The sequence below is a fragment of the Heterocephalus glaber genome, unplaced genomic scaffold, assembly GCF_053883595.1.
Source record: "Heterocephalus glaber isolate CG9 unplaced genomic scaffold, H.glaber_assembly_v1.0 deba00001538, whole genome shotgun sequence".
Taxonomy (NCBI): domain Eukaryota; kingdom Metazoa; phylum Chordata; class Mammalia; order Rodentia; family Bathyergidae; genus Heterocephalus; species Heterocephalus glaber.
Window position 1 is genome coordinate 16,973,688 of NW_028258333.1, and position 26,504 is coordinate 17,000,191.

At 34.5% G+C, this 26,504-nt stretch overlaps 1 pseudogene; it reads left to right on the forward strand.

Annotated features, from left to right (window-relative positions):
• Positions 1-23,579: 23,579 nt before the first annotated feature.
• LOC101696983 (pre-mRNA-processing factor 40 homolog A-like) lies at positions 23,580-26,225 on the forward strand (annotated as a pseudogene).
• The last annotated feature ends 279 nt before the right edge of the window (positions 26,226-26,504 follow it).

Genomic DNA, 26,504 nt, shown 5'->3' on the forward strand with positions numbered 1-26,504 from the left:
GAATAGATAGCCAGACTGTATCAAAAACAAACAAACAAATGACTAAATTGTCTCTCATAATTATTCCAGTTGTTTAATAGAAAAAAATTTTGATAAAAGAAAAACTCAAAAATATTAGCTTCTATTTGTATAGACTATTTTACTTGTTACAAATCCCCCCTTCTCTGTTATTTTGAACTCCACTTACAAATGAAAGAATGAAGATAATTAATTTGTCCAAGACTGTTAGTAGAATTTTCTGGCTTTTGATTCTAATGGATGGCTACATCAAAATGCTATTGGGTAGCTCCTTCTAAAAGTGCCTCACCAAATAAACATTAGCAGGTTCTGGGCTCCTCAATTCTCCTTCTGGAGCTGGATTCCAGGTTCTTATCATCTTGAACAAAGAAATGAATGAAACAAGAAAAAAAGATGTGGCAACGTCTATTTTAAAAAGTAAAAGTGAAGAGTGAGGGAGAAACTAGCTCGGTAGAGTGAGCTTGGGTTGAGTAAAAGAGGAAAAAGCAAAATAGTAAGAACACCCTGGAGAAAGCAGTGGGCTAGCATGAAGAAAGCCAAAATAGCAAGCTCTTTTTGGCATCTATGGAAATTATACTGTCCAAATCTCAAGGAAACCTCTGAGAACTTCTACGTATGGGTCCTCAGAGGTGGTGCTGGTATCCCACTCCTCAGGCTGATGTCATGCCTAGGCCATCCTATTGAAAACCTGCTCAAGTTCTTGGAAGCTCATGTTCAGGGCTTTGGGAAATGTTCGATGCACAGGTTACAGGATGTTGTGATTAACATTTCACGCCTACTTCCCCAGCCAGTTTTGTCACACTTTAATCTCCTATGTCAAAACAATTAGTACAAATAAAATTTATTCTCATTTTTTTTCCTGCTTTAACAAAAAGATTTTACTCCATATGTTCTGCCAGGAGACCTTTCACTGAAGCCCTGAAATAAGTGGAAAACTATTGTAATACATGAGAGAAATGGCAGCTACTGGAATATGAGCATATTTAAGCAATGAAAATAGAGGAAAATTAAGTAGAAAATGAGGAAAATTGAGAAGATTCTAGTGGGAAGGGAGTATTCTGAAATCATTCTGATTATTGGTCTAAGCAACAGAGATGCTAAGTAAAGTGATTATTGGCCACAAGGGGCTTGAGGAGACATTGGATGGATGAAGGGGCACTGAGTCTTGCTGTAGTCATTTTGAAACCTGTCACAAAACCAAAGAAATATATGCAGTCAGCTATGGACCATTATAAACATAGCTCATTAAACATAACAACAGATACCATGTTAGCATGCATGTAACTTGCAACTGAACATTTCCTCAACTTCCTATTATTGTTTAAAACCACATTCATTGCATCTAGAGGTGCTATTAATATCTTTACTCACTGTCATGACTTCTTTTGTATCCATTAACTTTATTGGTGCATTTTAAGTTTACGGCACAGTTACATTCATCGTTGGGATCTTGTACCTTTACAAGATGTATCATGGTTCTTATTTTTTACCTATTCCCCTGCCCTCCATTCACCTCTTTCACCCTTCCTATTTACAAAGACTTTCTTTCCCTTTTTTTCTTTTCTCATGTTTTTTCTTTTCCCTTCTTTTCTTTCCCCTCCCCACCCACTTCCCCTACTCCTTAAGCCTTTACTTCCTATTTCACAATATCAATTACACTTTTTGATCCTTACTTACACTTTTGGTTTTTCACACCAGAGAAACTATTCAGTATTTACAAATGTGTGTCCTATTTATTTCACTTAAGATTATGGCCTCAATATGCATCCACTTAGCTATAAATGTCTCTAGTTTCTCATTCTTTATGGCTGAGTAGTACTCAATTTTATAAAAAAAAACACCACATCTTCATTATCCAGTCTTCAGTTGATGGGCACTTGGGCTGTTTCCAAGCTTTAGCTCTTACAAACTGGGCCAATATAAATATGGATGCACATATATCACTGTGGTATGATTCTTTTAATTCTTTTGGGAAGATACCCAGCAGAGGGATAAATGGGTCAAATGGGACTTCCAATCCTCGTTGTTTGAGGTATCTTCATATATATTTCCATAGTGGCTACAGCAGTCTGCACTCTCACCAACAATGAAGAAGTGTTTCTTTCTCCCCACAACCCCACCATCATTTGTTATTAATTGATTTCTTGATAGCAGCCATTCTTACTGGGGTGAGGTGGAATCTCAGGGTTGTTTCCATCTGCATCTCTCAAATGACCAGTGATGTTGAATATTTTTTCATATGTGTATTTGCTGCATTTAATTCTTTGACTGAGAAATATCTGTTCATTTCAGATACCCATTTTTGAATTGGGTCTTTATATTTGGAGGGTCTGATTTATTTGAGTTCCTTATATATTCTAGATAGTAGACCTTTGCCTGAGGAACAACTGGTAAAATTTTTTTCCCACATTGTAGGTTGTCTCTTAGTGGTGGTTTCACTTGCAGTGCAGAAGCCATTTAATAAGATGAGATCCCAGTTTTTGATTTTTTATGCTAGTTCCTATGCTACTGAGGATTTGTTCATAAAGTTTTCTCCTATGCCAATGTCTTCAAGAGTTCTATCTAACTTATATTCCAGCAAGTTTAGTGTTTCTGTTTTAATATTTAGAGCTTGAATCCACTTGGATTTTAGTTTAGTGCATGGTGAAAGATAGGTGTCTATTTTTAATCTTTGGCAAGCTAAAATCCAGTTTTTCCAACTCTATTCATCAAAGAGGTTATCTTTCCTCCAGTGAGGATGGTTGGCTCCTTTGTCAAAGATGAGGTAGCTGAGCATGTCTTGAGTTGTTTTTGTATCTTCTAGTCTATTCTACTCATCCTTGGGTCTGTTTCTTTGCCAGTACCATGCTGTTTTTATCACAATGACTTTGTAGTATAGTTTCAAGTTAGGGATTGTGATACACCCTGCCATGTCTCTGTTGCCTAGAATTGCTTTTGCTATTCTAGGTCTCTTCTGGTTTCAAATGAATTTTTGGATTGTTTTCTGTAGCTCTGTGAGATATACTGCTGGGATTTCAATGAGGATTGCATTGAATCTGTATAGTAGTTTTGGAAGTATGGCTATTTTCACTATATTGGTTCTTCCTACCAAGGAACAATGGATGCCTTTCCATTTTCTTATATCCTCTTCAATCTCTTTTTTTAGAGTGTTGTAGTTCTCAATGTAGAGGTGTTTTGCCTCTTTCATTAGCTTGATTCCTAGATATTTCATTTTTTAGGATGCTATTGTGAAAGGAATTTTTTCCCTAATTTCTCTCTCAGTGACTTTGTTATTTGTGTGCAAGAAGGCTATTGTTTTTTTGGGGGGGGGGTTGTACCAGGGATCAAACTCTGGTCCTTGCGCTTGTGCAGCAGGCAGCGAAACCACTGAGCTAAATCTCCAGCCCAAAGCTATTGATTTTTGAGTGTTTACCTTGTATTCAGCTACTATCCTATATCTGTCAATTAATTCTAGAAGTCATTTGGTGGAGTTTTTTGGGTTTTCAATTTTAGAGTATCATATCATCAGCAAATGATGACAGTATAACTTCTTCCTTTCCTATCTTTATTACTTTTATTTCTTTCTCTTGTATAATTGCTGTGCCTAATGTTTCCAAAACTATATTGAACAAGAGTGGTGATACTGGACATCCTTGTCTTGTTCCTGATTTTTGCGTGAAGGTTTTCAGTTTTTGACTATTTAGTATGATGTTGGCTGTTGGTGTTTCATAGATAGCCTTTTCAAGTTGACCCTGTATTCCAATTTCCTGTAGGGTTTTTATCATGAGTGGGTGTTTAATTTTATCAAATGCTTTTTCTGCATCTATTGAGATGATCATATGGTTTTTGTCCTTGACTTTGTTAATGTAGTGTTTTGAATTTATTGATTTATGAATGTTGAAACATCCTTGCGTCCCTGGGATAAATCTGACATGGTCAGGGGATATGATCTTCTTTATGACCCTCAGTATTCTGTTTCCCAGTATCTTTTTGAGGATTTTTGCATCTATGTTCATTAGGGAGATTAGCCTGTAGTTCTCTTTTATGGTTGGTTCTTTCCCTGGTTTTGGAATCAAAGTAACACTTGCTTCCAGGAATGAATTTGGAAGTATTGCTTTCCTTTCAATTTCATTGACAAGTTTTAAAAAGTAGTGTTAATACTTCTTCTTTAAATGTCTTGTAGAATTGGGCAATGAAGTCATCAGGACCTGAGCTTTTCTTTGTTGGTAAATTTTTAATTATGTTTTCAATTTCACTGATTGTAATTGGGTGTTTAGGATTTTAATATCTTTTTCATTCAACTTGGGTAATTCATACATTTCTAGAAACTTGTTCATTTCTTCTGTGTTTTCCATTTTATTAGAGTACAGATTCTCAAAGTAGGTATTGATGATCCTCTGGATTTCTGCTGGATATGATTTGACTTCACCTTTTTCATTCCTAATGGCATAGATTTGAGCTTGTTCTTTCCTTTCTTTGATAAGGCTGGATTAAATGTAATCAATTTTACTTATTCTTTTGTAAAATGAATTCTTCAGTTCATTGATTTTTTTGTATCATTCTCTTAGTCTCCATTGCATTGATTTCTGCTCTGATCTATATAATTTCTTTCCTTGTATGAGCTTTGCATTTGTCTTGTTCTTCTTTTTCTAGGAGATTAAGATTCAGCATTAGGTTATTTATTTGAACTCACTCTGTTTTCCTAGTGTGGGCATTCACTGTTATGAATTTCCCTTGTAGAACTACTTTAATTGTGTCCCATAGATTCCTATATGTGGTACTGGCATTATCATTTAATTGCAAAAACTGTCTAATTTCTTCTTTAATGTCCTCTGTGACTCGTTGGTTGTTCAGGAGAGTGTTATTCAATTTCCATGTGTTGGTGAAGTTCTTGCCATTTCTTCTTATGCTATTGATCTCCAGTTTAATTGCAATACAGTCTGATAATATGCACAGGACAACTTCAGTTCCTTTGCATATACTTAAACATGTTCTATGAAATAGTATGTGGTCTATTTTAGAGACTGACCTGTGTACTGCTGAAAAGAATGCATATTCTGATTTTGTGGGGTGGAACACTCTGTAGATGTGTATTAAGTCCATTTGTTCAAAAGCTTGTTTCAGTTCTAGTATTTCATTGATGAATTTTTGTCTAGATGATCTGTCTAGTTGTGACAGTGGGGTATTGATTTCCCCCACTACAATTGTATTAGTGTTAATTTGGTTTTCCATGTCCATTAATGTTTGTTTTGTATAGTTGGACGCATTTGTATTTGGTGCATATATATTTAGGATTGTCATCCCTTCCTCCTAGATTTTTCCCTCTACTAGGATGTAGTGACCTTCTTTCTCTCTTTCAATTAGTTTTGGGTTGAAATTTACTTTGTCTGTAAAAACAATAGCTACCACTGCTTTTTTCCAGGTTCCTGTCACATGGAAAACTGTTTCTCATCCTTTTACTTTCATTCTATGAGTTTCTTTTTGAACTAGGTGCATTTCTTGTATACAGCATATTGTTGGATTTTGCTTCTTAATCCATTCTGCCAGTTAGCTTTTTTGATTAGTGAGTTGAGCCCACTAACATTGATGGTTATAACTGATATGATTTGAGTTATCATTGTCATGTTATTTTCCTGTTGGCTGTTTTTTTTCCCCTCTCCTTTTAATTTCTTGCCTTGCTGAATGGATTAGTTCTGTTTGCCTCATGGAGTTGTGAGCTTCATTGTCTTTTTCTAGGATATTTTTTTAGAATTGTTTGGAGTGTTGCTTTGGTATTCATGAAGTTTTTCAGGTGTTCTTTGTCATGGAAGTATCTTATTTCCCCATCAATTTTGAAAGATAGTTTTGCAGGATACATCAGTCTAGGTTGGAGGCTGTTTTCTTATAGGACTTGAAATACCTCACCCCGAGGTCTCCTTGATTTGAGTATTTGTGTTGAAAAGTCTTCTGTGATTCTAATGGGCTTTTGTTTGCATGTGATTTGTTTCTTTTCTCTAACTGCTTGTAGTATTTTGTTCTTCTGTCAGGTTTCTGGGATCTTGATTATTATATGTCTAGGTGTAGGGTGTTTTTAATTTCGTGGCTAGTTGGTGTCCTATATGCCTTACTTATCTGTATGTCAAATTCTTTTGCTCTGTTTGGGAAGTTTTCTGTCATTAATTATGTGAACAGTTTTTTATGTCATTTGTACATTCTCCTGCCTTTTTGTGATCTCCTATCAGTCTTATATTATTCTTCTTTGCATCATCCAGGAGCTGTTGAATTGATTTCTCATGGTCCCTTACTAGTTTTAAGAGATCTCTCTTTTCATGGTCACTGACTGCCATCCTGTCTTCTATATATGATATTCTGTCTTCAGATTGACTCAGCCTGCTGTGTATACTTTAACTAGAGTTTTTAATCTCCTGGATATCTGTTTGAATCTGTTTCATCAATTCCATTTATTTCCTATGTTGAGTACTCATGATTTCCATTTCTTTCGTATCCTGGGTATTCATGGCTTCCATCATAGTCCTGAACTCATCTATTTTTTTATCTGTTTCTGTTCTAGAGTCTATAATCATGTCTTTCATTCTGCTCACCATCACTGTAGTTATCTGGGAAATTATTTCTGTTTTTAAATTTTTCTAGAGCCTCATTCATGTGTTTTGTTACTTCCTGTGCTATCAGTTCAGGATGTCCAGGTGGTTGATTATCAGACTTTTCCACCTGTTTTCCCTGAGTTTGCCTTTGGTGAGCTGGAAGTCTGGGATTGAGCCTTGCTTAAATGTCTTCTCATTTCTATTTTTGTTGTTGGTACTGTCCTTGGTTTAGTTCCTGGGTTGATACTTTGATATTGGTTATTGTAGGTATCTTTGTTGCTTGTATTTAGAACCCTTATGGAATGACTGCTTCTCAGAGGTGTCTTCCAGATATAGCTGGTCTTAAGTTTTTGAGTCTCTAATGACTCAAATCTCATTTTCATTGTACCAGAAAGATAACTGATTAGTTCAATCACAACACTTCAGCCCAAGTGATACAATCAGCTATAACAATAATATAATGTACAGCTTAGAAAATAACAATTTATGATAGTTCTTAATCTTTCACCTTTAACTGTGTGAATTAAATAAAAATCCAGGACGAACCCAAAATACATTTATAGTGAATAGACTCTTCAGTATAGCAACTTTACCCTTTGGGATGGTTACTTAGAAGTAGTTTGGAAGGGAGGGATAGATAGGTAGAAGGAAAAGGAAAGGTTAGAAGTGAGGCCAGAGAGCACAGGAAGATCTCACAAACTCTAGGGAACTGTTGAAGACAAGAGGAAAAGACAGAATGAAAAAACAAAGACAAGAACAAAACAACCTATCAGCAATAGGGAAGCTAGAAACTGTATTAACTTTCCTTTGAAACTAATGACAATCAAGAGAAGGAAAAAATGAGAAGAAAAGAAGAAGAAAGAAAAAATCTGAATTAGGGCAAGAACAGTAACAAAAAGGGAGATGAAGAACAATGTGGGAGAACTAGAGAGTAAGAGAGTGAGAGAAAGAGAGAAAGAAAAGAAAAAGAAGAAAGAAAAAAATTTGAAAAGAGTAGAAAATAACAAAAAAACAAATGAAGGGCCTCCTTCAAGGTATGTCTCTGCTGTCACAATAGACAATGTGGGCAGCAGTGCGCAGTTATAAATCAATGCATCTCAGCAAGCCAGTTGCAGACCCCTGAGATTCTGGCTGATTTCTGGCTGCAAGGCCCATGTTGAGCTCCCTGACCTCCTGCAGGGTTGAACTCTGCAAGATTCTATTGCAGGTTCCAGCTGTCTTTCCTCTGAAGATAGTCCAGTTTCTGATGGGAGCTGGTGATTCCTCCAACTTACCAACTATGGTGGTCTGGTGTGTCTTTATTGCAGAGATTCTCTTCACTTTTCTAGTGGGCTTCAATTTTCATCAAGGAGCCTGAGAGAGGCCCTCTTTCTGTTGTTCACTTCTGCTCTATCTTCTGGAGCTCAGCACAACGGCCTTTATGACCCCCTGTGCCTCTGGTGTGTGGATCCAGGTATAGGTGCAACCAGTAGGCCAGAGGCGGGAGGCGGGGTGAGTGCTGCAGGTGCCTCCCTGGCTGGGAGGCCTGGAACTGGGTGGTATAGCTCCAATGGGGTGATTCTGCTCCTCACTGGTCCATCCTTGGCTGGGAGGCCCAGAATGGGGCAAACTCATTGTCATGACTTCTAAAACTTTTCTGGTATTTTTTGCAAGATCCTGCAGTGGTGGATCCCTTCTTCCATTGATAGAAAACCATGGCACACTCTTGATCATCTTCTCCACTACTAGATCTTCCCAGGTTTCCCTTAAGCAAAGTTTACCTTTTATTCAAAGTGTAATTATTTAAAATTAGAGTAATTTCAATTTCTTTTTTAGATTAATTATGGAGAACCTAACATAGATAAGGAATTGTTCTTTCAGAAGTTTAGACTGCAGCACTTATGATGAAAGATGGTTAGATTCTTTCCTAAGGCTAACTGATAACAATTAAAAGTCTCTTAAGAGACATTAACAAATACTTTATCAGACTTGCTTATAGCTGATATCATTCTTTCTGGGGTGTGGTAAGTTGATGACAGGAAGTCACATTAGGGAGAAAAGACTGTTTTGAGGAGGCTTGGATGAATGGGCTGCTTATTTCAGAGTATGAAAAATTACACTGCTGGTGGAAAAACTGAGGGATGGAGGCTGTAGGACTATTTTCATTGTCTTTCTGTATTAATAACAAACAAAAAAAACTATCAATTGTCTCTACCTAAGAAAATCCTCCACCTATGCCTTACCACACTAATAGACAGATTTAAAAAATAATAGTTTAATCTGCTTAACAATGCCAAAATAAAATAATATGTTATGTAAAAAAAAAGCCAAACCTTACCAGCAGCTATCTAGTCAATAAATTGTCCTTGTTGATAGCCTGTCACACTTAAATTCATCCCCACAGAGGATTAACTTTTACTGCATTAAATAAGACAAAATACCCTCATGGAGGATTACCAAAGGCAGAGCAACATAAAAGATAAGGTTCTCACTATGCAATGCTCAATAACACACAGACTTTCATTTTTTACAAGATAGAAATCCAAAAGAATTGCAAATAGTGCCACATAGTTTCACATCCTACACATGAAAGAACAGCTTTCAAAATATGCATGTGCTTTACAAAGGCCTTTTGGTTTATAAATCAGTCTCTTCAGAAGCATCCATGAGCCTGGCCAGTGGTCACAGTTGCCGAGGAGGAGGTTGCTGCATCTGCACTCATGTATCATCACATATGTTCACACATATGTAACACTTTGTGTGGTCCAGAGAAGTTGGGATTTTGAATCTTATAATTTGATTTTAATATTTTTCAGTCCACCTCTTTTGGGAAGTTATGACATTGAAATAATTAACTAATTATCTAAATGAGCTTGGGAAGGCTGACTTCAATAACAAACTCTAAAAAGCATGTGCTTGAGGTTCAATAGAAGAAATAAAGATAGAACAAAATCAAGAAAAAGTGTAATTTTAAAATTCTACTTTTAAGAAGATCACAACTTCAGGACACCATCAAAGAAAGAAAGTGTCTAAGATTATCCATCTTGGTACGCCGTATCTCTATTCCTTATGCTTATTTATGCTTCCTACAATTTTTTAGTCAGGCTCATCATACCCCGAATCCTATAACTATACTATAAGTCCATAAAAGAGACCATTTATGTTATCTTTTTCACCTACAGAATGTTGATCACAATAAAGGACTCGGGGAGAGATTGGGTGAAGTTGGAGACGCTGAATCTTGCTGTACTCATTTTGAAACCCATCAGATGCTCAAGGAGATCCAGTGGTCTGCAGAACATTAAGTGAGCCTCTCTTTCCTATAAAAAGGGTGATCTCCTTAGGACTGGGGATTTAACTCAGTGGTTCTGCCACATGGCTTGCAAATGCAAGGTCCCATGTTCAATCTCCAGTACCCCCCCCCCAAAAAAAGACTATCTTCTCCTTCCAACTTCCACCCTTCTTTCCTAAAACCCTATAAACATATCTATCTCAAGGCCTCTTTGTACATCTTTCCTTTTTGAGGGGCCCCAGTTAATGTTCTCTGAATATAAGTTGTAAAAATTCCCCCTACTGAATTTCTTTATGCTTTTTACTATTATATCCTGAAAATTCTTTTTATGTGAGAAAAATTGCCAAACTTGAAACCTGCTCCATAAGTGGGATATGTTCATATTACCTATCTCTGCTTTAAAGAACCTCCTCAGTCCCTGTTCAGTGTGACAATTTGCCTTTTCAACACTTCATATTTGCCAAATTGTAACTTTTAGTTTGATCTTTCCTCAAACATACAAATAAAGATATACCCTATTTTTTAAAGTTTATTTTTATTGGTACATTGCAGTTTATAACGATTACATTATATATATATATATATGGAGTTGGTCCATGTACATAACACATCTTAATTTCTTTTTTCATCCCCTGTTTGTCTAATTCATTTCACGTAGTATGGTCTTGAAGAGCACCATATTTTGATAGTTACCCATAAATTTGCCTTCTATCTTACAGCATAGAAACTGAAAATCCAGCTTTACTTTTCTACAAACATTTCTCCTTAAAACAGTATGGAAATATTTAAAATGCTGGATCTAATTATATACAATCCTTCTATTTTCTGAGAAAAATCTTAAATGTATTAAAGTTTAGAGCAATGTATATGAATTGGGGTTCTGTTATTTCATTTCAGCATTGAAACATTTTACTTAAGGCATATTGAAATTATTTTTCTAAATTTTGGGAGAAGCATGGGCTTTGTGACATGGTAAATTTACCTTCAGAAGGATCTTTAGTTCTCAGACTCAGTGTCTTTGGTCCTGGAGATCCATGTGGCTGTGCTTGCTGATTGGCTCTTTTGTATTTACAGAACTTCTCCACATGGATAACAAAATCCAGTTGTATCTGTAGAAATTGGGATCACTATTTCTTTGGTTTGGAAGAGTTGACCAAAGTGTTCTCTAGGTCACAATAGTTAGGGGCAATGGATAATTGTTATTCTAAACTATGGTGTCATTCAATATGATTATTTAGAAATATTTAACTATGAAAAATGGTCACTAATAAAGACTTAGGTTATAAAATCATAGCCAAAACATTTCTGAAGTTTAAATAATAAATGGCTGAAACCAAAATTGCCTACAAAATTCAAAGACCCTCTAAAAGTAAGCATTCACTTATGAACAAAAAGAATTCTTGTAATCATTAGGTAATATATCTTAGGAAGGAAAACAGTAGGGGTATTTCCCTTCTCTATATTTTATCCTCAGATTGATGTTTTGTTGGAGAGAAGTATTAAGGTTTGAAGAGGACATTAAATTTGGCTGGCCAATTTGGACAGGGTAATCCAGGCTTTTATATAGTGAGATATACCCAAAGCGCATTTGATTATTTGTTCAGACAGTTGTATGACTGAACATTTTCAGGTATCTAATATCTGATTAAATTAGAAACCACTGAACAAATAGAAATTGATGACAGTCATGTTTCATAAAATAATCATTTAGATCTTGAGCTGAACAAAAATGTATTTATACAATTTCCTTTGAAATTACATTCCTTTCAAACCACTGAATGCATTTCTGTACTTCAATTTAAACCTTACATACAAATAATGATCACTCTATTAGTTTCAGTCTGAAAACTAGAAACTGACGTTATATGCCAAACAAGAAAGTTTAAATGGAAGGGCTCAGATGCTTATAAAACTATTGATTGCGCTGGAGGAATAAAGACAAAGAAAAGAGTCTGCTAGTCTCAAGAATAGCATAAAAATTCCATAAGAAGCACATGATGCTCTCAGCTACCTTCACACCAAGGGAAGGATTCAGGGAAATACACATTCCGAAATACATATTCATGAGAAATTCCATGCCTACTGAATCAGGACATCACCCAAAGTGTAATATTGTAATTGTTACTACCCTGAACCTATCAATAACCCACAGGAAAAAGATAACCCCCAAATACTCCTTAATATAACATAAATATGCTAATGTACTTTTTTCAAAGATGGAATACATTTGTAGTTTAATGTTGCTATACTAGTGTATTTTCATATTTTGCCTCCCCAAACATAGTCAGATTCCTATATATCATTTATTTAATAACCAGTTCCCTCTCAAACATTTATGATTATTTTATTTTGATATTTTAAGTAGTTTTTATAATTGTGTATTTAGATATATGTCTGAGCTGTTTGTTCTAGTCCACTGTTAAGGGTTCAGTCAATTGATACAAAGTAACTTATCATTAGAATTTCTGTAGCTTCATAATACTTTAACAGATAACCAATCTAGATATTTCATTCTTATTTCTCTTTTTTTATGGAAATACATTTTTTAAGGTTTTGGAAATTACAAACTTTTTTAAGTTATCCAAATTAAATAGATTTTTACTAATGATAATATGCTGTTTAAGTATTTTCTTTATTTTAAATATTGTAATTAAGTGCTATCTTTCTATTAATTAGGATTACATTTCCCTTTAAATTAGGCTTATTGAGGTATTATTTACATATAACAGAAATCTCCACTTTTGAGTGTATATATAAGTGAGATTGAGTAAATACTCATAGGCATTTAACATGACCATTTTCAAGATATAGAATATTTCCACCAGAAAATTTGATGCTCCTCCATCTTTGGAATAAATCTAGCAATGGTCTGAGTTTGATTTCCTTGCAGTTTTGCTTTTTCTTGAAAATCATATAGTCGGAATTATACAACTTAATGTCTTTACCATCTTGCTTCTTGTACCAACTATTGCACATTCAATATTTGTTACATATTCAGGTGGCAGTGTGTGTTAACAGTCTGTTCCTTTTGGATTCAGAATATTATTACATCATGATGACATATTACTATTTTCTTATTCTTTAAAAAGTTGATGTACTTCTTATGTTTCATATTCTGAGGTTATTATTGGGAGTTTTATATCATTTATTGCACTGTTGCTACTTCATAAAAGGAAGAATTTTATATTTTGTTTATCCCATAAAACATGGACATGATCTGACACATACTTCTTGAAGAAATAAAGGAAGAAATTTTGAACATTATGATAATTAATGTTTTCTTTTTTAACCTGGGTTTGGACTGACACTAAGCTGAGTGAACTTTGTTATGTTTTCTAATTTTATTATCTTCTCAGATAATGAATCCCATTCATTTATATACAAAATTGTGTCTCTTCTTTTGCAATGTTCAATCTCAGCTTGATGCCTTATTGTAATTGTGGGAACTCAGTGCTTTCTATATTTGTTACAAAATTATAAAGAAATATTTAAAGATTGTAATTTAAATACAAATGATAACTATTTGGCTTAAAAACATCTAGACTATCAAAATCTTACTTTTTTCAATACTAAAGAGATGTGTATATAATTTAATGAAAAATGTTTTTCCTCTATGTTTCTCAAATAGTTTATAATTTATAATTAAATATAGATTTTAGTTTAAATTATCAAAAATTTTGTCAGTAGAGTAATTAGACACAGTATAATATTTTCCATTTTAAATATTAACCAATTAGGGCTTGGGATTTAGCTCAGTGGTTCTGCTGTCTGCCTCACAAGCACAAAGACCTGAGTTTGATCCCCGGTAGAAAAAAAAAAGTCAACCAATTACTGAGTGTTTTTATTTATTTATTTTAATTCAGTATATTGGAATAATGGCCAAGACTAGTATAGTCTTGGTAATTTAACTGAAGAGAAAAAAACCCTGCAGGAAAATGTATACACATTTCTAACTATCATGCTAAAGTTTCCTTCCTTACTTTATTTATTTATTTATTGGTACTGGGGATCGAACTCGGGTCCTTGCACTTGAGCAGCAGGTGGCAAAACCTCTGAACTAAATCCCCAGCAATTTCCTTGCTTTAAATAGTCACATATGCTCTTCTGCAATGTGGTATTAAGATATATTAATTCTTGAATGTTGACACAGAATTTTGACATCGATGGTTTGGAAGACATAATAGCAGAAAAATATAGTACCATTTAAATCATATACCCTTGAAGAGTGCCAGTTGATTAAGATATTAATAGTTAATTTAATTTGGGATTTAAAGATAGACTTTCATAATTTACTAAAATAATATCAGTATGTCATAAATATATCCATTCTATTAATTTTGCTCTCCATTTATGATATATCAGTCTCAAAGTATAATTACTGTTGTTAAATTGTATATTTTAATTTACTTAAACTATTATTTTATTTTAGCTTAATTCTTTTTTTTTTTATGTACTGGGGATCAAACTCGGAACCTTGTGTTAGCTTAATTCTTGATTGTGAAGGCTAAGTGTAAGCCCCATATGTTCTTTCTTAGTAGCATTGTTTACAAGAATAATTGCACCAGTTTCATACGTGTATATACTTTGATCATATGCATTTTATATTACTCCCTCTTACCTTCACCTTATCTCTATCTAGTGTCTTTCCTCTTATTTAATAGTTTATTTTCATGCTGTACTTTTTCCAGACACCACATGTGAAAGAAAACTTATGATAATTGTTTTTCTGCATATTTCTTATTTCATTTAATAGGATGATCTTCAGTTACATGCACTTTCTTGTAAGTCACATAGTTTGTTCTTCTTTATAGTTGCATAATACTCCTTTGTGTATACATAGCAAAGTTTTCTTTATAAATTAATCCATTCATGAGTGCCTAGACTTATTTTATAACTTGGCTGTTTTAAATTATGTATGCTATGGTAACTATGATTATAATGATAAATTTTTTCTCCTTCCAAATAAGATGATTTTATTCTCCTTTAGAGTGGAAAAATAACTTCATAGTGTATACACACCATATATTCTTTATCCATTCATCCATAGATGAGCATCTAGGCTGAATCCATAACTTGGCTAGTATGAATTGTGCTATGATAAATATGGGTACGCAGGTATTTCTTCAGTATGTTGGCTTTAATTCTCACAAGTAAAACTAGATCTTATGGTTGCTCTACTTTTAGGTTTTTTTGTGAACCTCTAAACTGATTTCCATAGGTGTTGGATGAAGTTTAAGCTGACAGTTTATAAGGGTTCTTTCTTCTCCATATCTTTACTGATATTCTGCCATTTTGAATGAAGTGTTATGGAATCTCAATGTGTTTTTGATTTGTATTTCTCTGGCAGCTAAGGAAGGATGTTCACCTTGGCCGGATGTGGTGGCACAAGCGGGGCAGCTGAGGTAAGAGGTATACAAGTTCAAGGTCAGCTTGGGTACCTTAGTGACTTAGTGAGAAACTGTCTCAAAATGAAAACAATTTTTGAAAAACAAAAATTGGGAGACAGCTTAGTGTGAAAGCTCTGGATTCAATCTCCAGTACATCAAAAAATGTTGAGTTGTTTTTTTTTTTAATATTTGTAACTTACCTCCTCCAACTGGGCCCCACTCCTAATGGCACATTCAGCTATGAACTCCTCAGTGGAATAATCAATTCATGAGAACAGTAGTCAACATAAGCCAGTCACCTTCCAAAAGTCCCAACCTTGAACACATGAAGTTGTTGGGGACATATTATAAGTAAACCAATCCAATCACAAGTAAAAAGAGTTATGGAGCCTTCAAAATATACTATGGACCCGTCAGAAAAAAAAAAAACCCTAAAAACAAAAACATAGGCTCTAGTTATTTAAATATAAGAATATTACATAAAAATGATATTAAAATCCCTGCTCAGATTGGTCTCCATTTAATTTCCTTCTTTTTTCTTGTTTTTAAACTTATCATGAAGCAATTATGATGAGGAGAAGATTGTGAATCCTAAGGCAAAACCCTCTGCATGGATGACAGCATCATCTCTAGTCGGCCACAAAGAACAGAATTCCTAGCAGCTCTTCTCACTGAAGCTTGAGCTACTGGTTAACCAATTGCACGAGTTCAGAGCACACACAGCTAGTTACATGAAATCAATTTTCTTTTTACAGAAGCATAGCAAGGAACAAAAGAAACATAGAATCTATTAGGATTGTTCCCAAAGGCTGAAGAAAGTTCTCCTTGTGGATGGAGTCTTAATTGTATGTGCCTCACTTATAGCACTGCTGAGCATCCTAGACAGTCAATGCACTCAAGGTTGTTTATCTCAGTGTCTGAATGACTCATTAAGCAAAGCTTTGAAAGACATCTTGCTTCCAGGGGTGAGAGAATCAAAATCAGGGTTGTTCCAGGCAGTGCATTTCCTATGTGAGACAGGAGCATGGTTTAAGTGTTTCAGCCAATCTTCTTCTATCCTATCCCAGAAGGTTGCCCTTTATACAACTCCACAGTTGCTCTAAAGGATGCATGAAGGACAGCAGGAGAGAACCAAGTCAGTCCCAGGTAGCTTTCAAAAAGTTTCAATGTATAGGTTTATAGGAAACTGGAAAGATATTGTCTTGTATATTCTTCATTCAAGTTGTTCCAATAATAAATAACATTTTAAGTAACTATAGTACAATATTAAAACCAAAAAATTGATATTGGTCAATTGATACAATGTACTGTAATGGCCTTATTTAGATTTCAATAATTTTTAAATGTGCTTATTTTGTAAGCTTGTATGTAATTCTACGCAATTTTGACATAGACACATACAATATATATATGTATGTACCATACTACTCCATTATTACATTACTATCAAGGAATTCCTTAAGGGTACTTTTTAAAAAATTATACTTAATCATCCTACCACTTTAAGCCTTAGCAATCATTAATATATTCTTGGTCTCTACAATTTTTCATTCTGAGAATGTTACCTAAGTGGTCATAAGTAACTTTTGAGGATTTTGTCTTTTCTCATTCAGTTTATGACTCTGGAGAATTTATCCAACCAATGTTCAAGTAAACTAGTTATTCCTTCTACAGGAAAACTTGGAATTCTAAACAAAAAGGAAACTTGAATCAGATATACTTCAGTAAATCCTGGGTAGCTCCTGAATGGAATGATACTGTATTTAGAAAGGTTTATGGACACGACTTTATTTAAAATATAATATTTGTATCCTCTGTTTCTAAGATCACAATATTTAGTTCATGTCCAGACCTGTACACCTCCTATGATTTATGTCCATGTTCCTTTAAAGTGTTTACTTTGTTGGAAAATAAAATTGATGTTAAAGAAAAGAAAAGCAGCTGCTTTTAAAATGCTATGCTTTATGAGGCCTAAAGCAGTCCACCTGGGCTCAAGTGAATGCAGCATATGACCAGCCTACATTTAATATTTATATTGTATGCTGGTTCACATTCATTGTCTCTTGTGAAAACTGATGCAGAAATTCTAATTCTAAAAAAATCATGGCTTTTGTGGTAACTGTCATGCATTTTATTTTTAAAAGAATAATATTGGTCTGGAAAGAACTATCATTAATTAAAAATAATATCTGTGTTTTAAATTCCATGACTACTAAAATGAACCAGTGCAGTTCTTTAGATGTCTTAACTTCGAGTTCTTTAGATGTCACAAGAGAAATTTAAGTCTCACAGGTTTCTGGCTTTGAAAGTCACCCGTTTCTTAAGAAAATGTCTGTGTTTCCTGGAGAAGGCAGGGAAGGAGCCCAGTTTTATGTAGTGTGGTAAAAGCAGCCTAAAATATGGCTCTCAGTGTTTCTTTCATTCTTATGCCCACATCTTCATTGTGCCAAAGTTGTTAGGGCAAACTTTCCTTTTGGACGTTTGCCTCCTCTGAAACGCATGTCGAACTCTAATTGCCATTGTAACACAATTAAGATGCAAAGTGTTTAGGCTATGAGGTCTCTGCTCTCATGAATGGATTAATACTATTATTAGGGGAGGAAAATTGTTATAGAAGAGCAAGTTTGAGCCCCTTCTCTCTCTCTCTCTCCCTCTCATCTTCTGTGATGTTATGACAAGCAAGAAAGCCCTCATCAGTGTTGGCTATTCCATTTTTGTTCATTATACATTACCCACTCTGTAGAATTGCTGTAACAACACAAATTGGACTACAATGGGCTATGTGACTAATAGCATAAGGCAAGAGCTATGGTATGGGAGTTTAGAGATTAAGCCATAGAAAATTGGAGCTTCTGCTTAAAGTCTCGCTGTTTCTATTTCTGTCTGTCTCCATGTCTCTGCAACCCCCATCTCTCTCTGTCATCCAGTCAGATGCCAGTTCATATATCATGAGGCATTTACTGAGCTTACATAGAGAAGCAAGAAATTGAGGTCTTCAGCCAACAGCCAGTGAATAGCTGAAGCTTGTTAACAGCTACACATGTGATCTTGGAAGAACCTCTTCCACGTTCCTGTTGACAACTTGAATATGACTTCAGGAAAGATCTTGAACTAGAATTATCCACCTACTGACCCTAGATACATGACCCACAGGAGCTGTCTGATAATAAATATGTACAGTATTATCTCCTAAGTTTGGGAGTCATGTATTATGTAACAGGAGATAACCGTTTAGTAATATATGCTTAATACAGATTTTTTTTTTTTTTTTACCAAAAATGGTAAAGAGCACTGGCCAGAATCTGAAAATCCTGCAAGGATTCTAAGGAAAGGGTGATGACAACTTTAACTTTGAACACATTATTCATAGAGCTTTCTACAAAGACTTTTAAGAGTCAAACAGAAAGTAAAAAAATTCTTTTTAAATAGTGTAGGAAAGGAATCCATGTTAATGAGATACAGAGCAAGAAAACCACTATCTACAGTAATACATAAGGTAGGAAATGTACCTAAAGAACTAGGTGATATAGCTAAGAAGATGACAAGCCATCTGTGCGAAAAATTTTTCCTTCTTCTTCTTACTGCCTTAACAAGATTTAAAAAGAGAATAAAAAGCTAAAAGTATGGCTAGTAAGCTAAACAAGCTAGGATCTGCAGGTATTAACTATTCATAGTTGTATCACATGGCATAGAGTGCCAACATTTGGAAGTAGTTTCCAATCAAAGATCATATCTAATACACAGGGCAGTCTCAGGGCAACATGACGTGCAGCTGCAGTTGAAGGCATGACTGTAAAATCCCTTGAGACCTCAGAAGTATCAGAGATGTGGTCTCAAGTACTCTTCCCTCCAAAATCTCTCAAAAAGAGTAAAGGTGGGCCTGAAATATTTTATCAACAATTACAGTGGAAATTGAAATTGTGATATCATTTTGAATAGGTAATAAAAGGACGCTGGAGAATTTTTATGGGCCGCCTTATATTGAGGTACTCAAAAATATCTACTTTTGTTTAATTCCAGCAAAGAACATAATATACTCCTACTCATTTGATAGTGAACACAAAATGTCTAGAATCTGATCAGTTTTTGCAAATATTTTTATCCACACACTAAACACTTACTGGGCTTGCTTTAAGTCACTAGCTTGTCTCCCTTCTCTCCTCTGCCATCTTTCTTTAAAAACATACTTAAGCCTGAGAATGCAACTCAGTGGTACAGTATTGCTTGGCATGCAGAAGGCTCTGGCTTCAAGTTACTATATTTTTGCTAACTAAAAAATAATAAATGATAGAAGTTTTAATTCTAGGGAAAATTTTACAAAACTATGAGAAATAGTACTATTTGTCTCAGAGGTCAACATATATACATAGTTATAATAATAGTGATAATAAATATGATCATAGCGATATAGTTATAATAAAATATAATAGTCACAACAGCTGTAGTCACAATATTATACAGTTATGTAGATATAATAAGGTATTATAATTATGCTAGACATATTCATCAAAATAGACAATTATGTAGCAACAATTGTGTATAATATTTCTAAAAGACGCAGTAATGTAAATACTGATAATGATTTAATTTAAAATACTGTGAAATCACTGAAGTGAAGAAAATATGGGGGGATGTGTGGTGTAGAGTTGAGACTTGAGATAAAGTTTTCAATTACCCTAAAAAATGAAGAAATTGTGATTAAAAACACCAAGTGATTGGGTATGAATACATAACTATGGAGATAAATATCAGAATGTGAATAAAAGCATCAAAACTTTTCCCTCCAGAATTAACTAAAACTTACAATTGGTAGTATAAAATATATTTTTAACGTGTAAGGTTTTTCATATTGGTCAATTTAGTTGCTGACATTTTTAATCTACAAAAATTAAGTTTGAAGAAGAATGAGACATATCTTTGAAAATTAAGCAGAATCTTCATTTGCTGAATAGTATTCCTTTGTATCATGAAAATTTATTGCTATGTTAAAATAATAACAGAAATTTGAAAGTCTTTTTCTTGCTAGATATATTAGAAAAATTATAAAATTTCTTTTTTTGTGCTATTTATTGAATATCCAGTGGATATGCAGTTGCATAATTTTCTAGTGAAATATTTATGAACTAAAGAGCAGTGAGTATGTCATCATAATTCTGGAGTAAGTATAACACTAAGCTACTATAATTACAATATCTTAAGGTGATAATATAATTGCTGTGGTTCATTCACATTAGTAATACCTTTAAATTTAAAACATTAAATATTCATGACTTATGAGTAAATAGAACTGATTCAAAAAACAGTGAAGAGCTCAGTGTTACAGATAAATCCATTTTTCTTTATTGAAAATAAATAATACCTTCAGATAATTTTTGTAAAATTGGTAAAAGTCTGTGCATTTATATTTTGTTTTAATAACATTTGAGAAAAGAAAAATGCAGTTTCTAAATCACCTATCATTTTTAAATTTGATTTTGTGTTCTGTTCATGAATAAATGAAAAATTGATGAATATATTTTTGCTTCTATCAGTGAATCATAAAACGTATGTGATTTAAAATATATTAAACATCACAAAAAGAATCAATTAAGCCACATGTATTTTGACTTCTTTTTATTTAGTGGTTCTTAAATTTGTGTTCATGTTATTCATTATAACATGAGAACATTTATGATTTTCCAGAAAGATAGACTTTAAACTTGGTAAGCATTTGAAGAAGAGAACACACTCCTGTGATACCAACCATGTACTACTAAGTAAACAGGAATTCATTGAGATTGTTACTCATGCTTGCTGGCAGTAGGCACATATCTTTCAAAAGTGCTCTAAGAAGGCAAAATACCCCTGAAAACTTTGTGAGGAAGGTTATCAAAAGCCAGGTAATCAAAGTGCCTCATGAAATCATTCAAGACAGATGGCAGTACTGGAAGCCGTCTGACTCTGTGGGGAAAAAGAAATCAAGGGCTCTGCATTTGATAGGGTCCTCTGATGGGGAGAACTCTATTACTTTTCCTGTTTGCAATCCATCTTTGACTTGAGCTATATCTTGCATCTTATTTTCTATTGTGTTTATGGAAAGCACATCATACTCTGTCTGCTATACAGATTGATGACAAAAGTACAATTAATTCAATATTCTCAAGACATTGGTCTCAATCAGTGGACATGTGTTAGGAACATAACATTGCCAAACTAGCAGACATACCACATTTGTTCAGAAGGCAAGCTGTATTATTTTGCTCAGACTGGCATAAGAAAAAAACATAGAATAGGAGTGCACAGCAGATACTTCACATTGTTCTGACAACCAAGAGGTCCAAGTTTCAGTTCATTCTTCCTTGTGAGAGGTCTCTCTCTGCCTTTCGGGTACCTACCATCTCAGTATGTCTTCACATGGTCTTTCTTAGTGAATGTGCAGAAAAAAAAGGGTCTTCCTCCACATATTGTTATATGGTCATCAATTCTATTGGGCTAATGATCCACTCTTAGGATCTCATTTAACCTTAACTACCTCTTAGAAGTTTTACCTCCTAATACAGTTACATTAGGAGTTATAATTTTGAAATATATGCTTTGGGCAACACATTTGAGGCCATAGCTCAAGTTTTGAGGCTGATAAAGGGAAGAAGGTACAATCTCAAGTAGCAACCATACACTCTCATAAATGGAATGAATTAGATTACAAACAAATGAAAAGACAAACACATGAGAACTGTGGATCAATCTATCTGAAAAGATGGACATAAGCAATATTATTGGGAAAGGTGGCAGGCCCTATGACCACTTAATTCTCAGTATATTGATAACTGGTAATCAACAGCTTTTCAGAAAGAAGAGAGGTGAAGATTTTAAATATGGAATGGATTAGCAGTGTAACCTGAATAGTTCATTATATTAGTGTATCAACATAGAACTGTCTGGGAATGCAGGACTTTTATCAGAGATAAAGAGATAACAAAGACTTTAGATGTAGAAGGGATTAATGATGATCACAGTAAATTCAATAAAAACACATTTTGTTTCTTCTTCCTTAAAATAATGTAGCAAAGGAAGAATCAACTTACAATTAAGTATTTGAAAATTTGTTTTCTTAATAATCTCATTCTACTTTAGCCATTATTGTTTGGACACTGAAATTAGTGCTGTTTAATAATATTTTAGAGATGTATGTAGTACAAGGTGCAGGTGCATATGAGACTTCTAAAGAAATCAATAAAAGATATTTAACTCAAGAATTAAGCATCTTTAGAAATTATGTAAAAACCTACATTTTGAAAATAATATGAATGTCATGTGACTTAGCAGTGAAAAGTTCTGAGGGTAAATGCTGAGCTAGGTGTCTTCAAAAACTGGAAAACATTAGATACTTTTAAACTTCCAGAGTGTCTAAAGATTTAAAGTTAAGTATTTATATACATTTTAATAATTACCAAAGAGAGAAATATTAAAATTAAGATGCACTTCTAAGATATAGGTGAGAAAAGCTGCTGTTATGTATATAGATGTAAATCATGAAAACATATAATCCCAAAAAACTAAAACTAGAAATTCCATTTAACCCAGTATTCCTTTCTAGGTATTTTCCCCAAAGAGTTAAAGACATCCTATTACAGTAATACATGCATACCCATGTTTATAGCAGCAAAATTCATAACAGTTAAACTTGTAAGTAGCCCATATGTCCATCAACAGATGAATGGATAACAAAAATATAGTATTTACACACAAAGGAGTACTATTTTGTAATAAAGAAGGATAAACCTGAGTCATTTATTGGAAAACGGGTACGCTTTGAGACTATAATGCTAAGGGAAGTAAATCAGACACACAGCTTAATTTTTGCATAGTTTTTCTTATATGAGCAACCCAAAGTATAAATAAGGGAGCAAAATAAAAGAGATAATAGGACATAGAAAAATAAAAGTTTCTCAAATGGGAAGGTGGTGAAGAGATGGAGGGAGGGGTGAGGAGGGGAGGAAAAGGGGATGAAAAAAGAAATTAAGATACATGGTGAGCATGTACCAACGTCACACAAGAAATGTAAACATGGCGCACAATGAAAAATGGAGTCAGAGACAGGAAGCTTTCTGCAAAAGGAGAAGATAAAAGTGCACCAAGGAAGAGTTTGAGATGATGGGGTACCCTGGCATGCATTATGCGCCAAAGGGAATGCACCCTATGGGTCAGAGAGCAAATATGCCTCTTGTATCTCATGGAATGATGCCACAAATGATGCCCCCTATGGGAGGGCCACCGATGGGACAAAAAGATAAAATAGAATAATTTGCTACTGCCAGATGTTTGTCTCTTTTCTGGGGCCTTCTGTTTCCATTGGGCCAATCAAGATGCCTGCAATGATGTTTTCAGTAATGCCTGGAATGATGATGTCTCATATGTCTCAGGCTTGCGTGCAACCTGCCTTACCACCAGAGGTAAATAGTATGGATGTAGCAGTGGGTGCAGCATCTGGCGCAAAATCAATGTGGACTGAACAGAAATCACCTGATGGAAGGACTTATTACTACAATATTGAAACAAAACAGTGCACCTGGGAGAAACCAGATGATCTTAAAACACTTGCTGAGCAACTGTTATCTAAATGCCCTTGGAAGGAATATAAATCTGACTCTGGAAAGCTTTACTATTACAGTTCTCAAACTAAAGAATCCTGCTGGGCCAAACCTAAAGAACTTGAGGATCTAGAAGGATACCAGAATACTATTGTTGCTGGAGGTCTTATTACAAAATCAAACCTGCATGACCTGATCAAAGCTGAAGAAAGCAGCAAACAAGAAGATTCCAGCACATCAACAGCTCCAGTTCCTACAACAGAAATTCCTACTGTGACCACCATAGCTGCTGCAGAAATAGCAGCTGCTGTTGTTGTAGCTGCAGAAGTTGCTGGAGCAGTCAATGCCAGTGCTTCCACTTCTACTATTAATACTCTTGGAACTGTTCCAGTTGTTCCTGAGCCTGAGCTTACTTCCATTCTGGCTAGCATTGTAGACAATGAAAATGCAGTAACTATATCAACTGAAAAACAAGCACAACTTACTAATACCATTGCTACTCAGGATCTAAGTGTTGAAGTATCTAATACTGCAAAAGAAACATCAAAGCAGGAAACTGTAGCTGATTTTACTCCCCAAGAAGAAGAGGAAGAGCACCAATCAGCCAAAAAACATATACTTGGAATACAAAGGAAGAGGCAAAGCAGGCATTCAAAGAATTATTGAAAGAAAAGTGGCTACCATCCAATGCTTCATGGGAGCAAGCTATGAAAATGATCATTAATGATCCATGATATAGTGCTTTAACAAAAATGAGTGAGAAAAAGCAGGCCTTTAATCCCTATAAAGTCCAGACAGAGAAAGAAGAAAAATAAGAAGCAAGATCAAAATATAAAGAAGCTAAGGAATCCTTTCAGCATTTTCTTGAAAATCATGCGAAAATGGCTTCTACAACCAGATATAAAAAAGCAGAGCAAATGTTTGGAGAGATGGAAGTCTGGAATACACTATCAAAACATGATCGTCTTGAAATCTATGAAGATGTTTTATTCTTTCTGTCAAAAAAAGAAAAGGAGCAAGCAAAGCAGTTGCGAAATAGAAATTGGGAAGCCTTAAAAAGCATACTTGATAATATGGCTAACATAGCATACTCTAGAACTTGACCTGAGGCCCAGCAGTATCTAGTGGATAATCCAACTATTGGCAGAAGATGAGGAGTTACAGAACATGGACAAAGAAGATGCATTCATTTGCGTTGAAGAGCACATTAGGGCTTTAGAAAAGGAGGAGGAAGAAGAAAAAAACAAGAGTTTGTTGAGAGAAAGGAGATGGCAGCGTAAAAATAGGGAATCTTTTCAGATATTTTTAGATGAACTGCATAAACATGGACAACTACATTCTATGTCATCTTGGATGGAATTGTATTCAACCATTAGATCTGACATTAGATTCACTAATATGCTTGGTCAGCCTGGATCAACTGCACTTGATGTTTTCGAGTTTTATGTTGAGGATCTTAAAGCACATTATCATGATAAAGAAAAAAAAAGACATTCTAAAGCATAAAGGATTTGTAGTTGAAGTAAATACTACATTTGAAGATTTTGTGACAACAATTAGTTCCACTAAAAGATCAATTACCTTGGATGCTGGAAATGTCAAGTTGGTTTTCAATAGTTTACTGGAAAAGGCAGAAGCCCATGAACGTGAAAGAGAAAAAGAGGCTCCGAAAATGAAACGAAAAGAATCTGCATTTAAGAGCATGTTGAAACAAGCTGGTCCTCCAATAGAACTGGATGCTGTCTGGGAAGATATCCGGGAGAGACTTGTAAAAGAGCCAGCATTTGAGGACATTACTCAAGAGTCTGAAAGAAAAAGAATATTTAAAGATTTTATGCATGTCCTTGAGCATGAGTGTCAGCATCATCATTCAAAGAATACGAAACGTTCTAAGAAATCTAAGAAACATCATAGAAAATGTTCCCGCTTTCCATCGGAGTCAGATTCAGATGATGATGGCAGCCACTCAAAGAAAAAAAGATCATGATCAGAGTCCCTTTCTGCTTCAGATCATTCTTCTAGTGCTGAATCTGAGAGAAGTTATAAAAAATCAAAAAAGCCTAAGAAGAAAAGCAAAAAGAGGAAATATAAATCTGACTCTCCAGAATCAGATGCTGAGCGAGAAAAGGATAAAAAAAGAAAAAGATAGGGAAAATGAGAAACACAACTAGACAGGGATCGGAATCAAAACAGAAATCACCTAAGAAAAAGACTTGGAAGGATTCTGGTAATTGGGATACTTCTGGCAGTAAACGGAGCGAAGGGGAATTAGAAAAGTGGAGAAGAACCCTTTTGGAACAACTGGATGTTGATCAATAAATTATACAAAAATATATGTTTACAGTATGATTTAAAGTCTAATTCAGGCCAGGGACTCTATTTTAAGTTCATTTTAAGTAACGCTCGGTTTTAATTGTATCACCGAAAAAAATAAGTGCATTTAAGTATTGTTACTGTGGCCTTTATAAAAGCAAAGGAAATTGAACATAACTTTTGATTCTGTATCAAGAATCAAATTTTCCTACGGTCATAACTGTCTTTCTGTCACCCTTTCACAGGGCACTGCAGGATGGATTAAAGGTGGCAATATACTGAAAAAAAACAAGAAATGTAAACATATACTACAAACATATACTATTGAAAAAATGAAAAGAAAATCATCAGAAAAGAGTCTCAAAAAAGGAAACTACAGGCAAAT